Source organism: Alligator sinensis, unplaced genomic scaffold (assembly GCF_000455745.1).
Source record: "Alligator sinensis unplaced genomic scaffold, ASM45574v1 scaffold776_1, whole genome shotgun sequence".
Taxonomy (NCBI): domain Eukaryota; kingdom Metazoa; phylum Chordata; order Crocodylia; family Alligatoridae; genus Alligator; species Alligator sinensis.
In genome coordinates this window covers 1-955 of record NW_005843752.1, presented here as the reverse complement: position 1 = coordinate 955, position 955 = coordinate 1, and the positions used below count along the sequence as shown (strand labels likewise).

The window sequence follows — 955 nt, the reverse complement described above, 5'->3', positions numbered from 1 at the left end:
TGCAGCCTCCACCTTGGCTGGAGGGACGCTGGGGTTGGAAGTGCCCACCCCATGCCTGGCCAGCTCTGATCTGCCCAGTAGGCTGAGATGAAGCCAGGCCTTGCAGCCACTCTCAGCTGGGGTGGGAGGCAGTTTCCTGCTGTGAGCTTAGCAGTGTAGTGGGAGCTTGAGATGTTCGGGCACCAAAGGCAGCTCACCTCCTCCCAAGGCCTTCCCCCTTGTGTGCAGGGTTAGCTCCCACTTCACAGCCTGGATCCTCTTCAGGCCTGTGGAAGACAAGGGCTGATGGAAATGAGATGCTGAAAGAACAATGCTACAAATAACCGCGCCAAGGACCGGAGGGACCCAGTGACAATGAGCACCGTGGTAGGAAGTGGAGGGACAATAGCGACCGGCCCCACCTGGCCCAAGGCTGGAGCCCACCCGGGAGCTCAGAGCAGTTGGACCCTCTCCCGAGCCCTGCAGGGATCCCTGCTCCCATGCAATGCACCCGCTTGTGCCATCTCCCTGCTCAGGGTCTACTCCCAGGTTGGGCTCTGCTCCTCTCTCCCAGCTCTGTTATCCCAACCCCTCCTCTGCTGTCCAGGGAGGGCTGGACAGTCCCCAGCTTGCACCAGCCCGGGATGGGCAGGAGCAGGTGCAGACCACAGGTTCTGACATGATCCCGTATCCCCAGTTGGTGAAACCTGAAAAGTCATGAGTGGAGCAGGCCACAGTCCTGGTGAAACAAAACACAGTACGAGGGTTTCCTCCTTGTTTAGTTAGTTGGCAGGTGGAAAAATGGAAAGCGTTGGTGGTATAGTGGTGAGCATAGCTGCCTTCCAAGCAGTTGACCCGGGTTCGATTCCCGGCCAACGCAGATCCTTCTCCTTTTCCACCCCCACCATTGCTTCCTTCATTAGCCTTGAAGATCCACTCTGTGACAGAAGGCAGGGAAGAGAAACATGATGCACAA

The 955-nt window shown here is 57.8% G+C and overlaps 1 non-coding gene across 1 annotated transcript; it reads left to right on the top strand.

Moving 5' to 3' along the window:
• Positions 1-787: 787 nt before the first annotated feature.
• Positions 788-859, top strand: TRNAG-UCC. Its single transcript has one exon. It is a non-coding gene; the product is annotated as a tRNA-Gly (tRNA).
• The last annotated feature ends 96 nt before the right edge of the window (positions 860-955 follow it).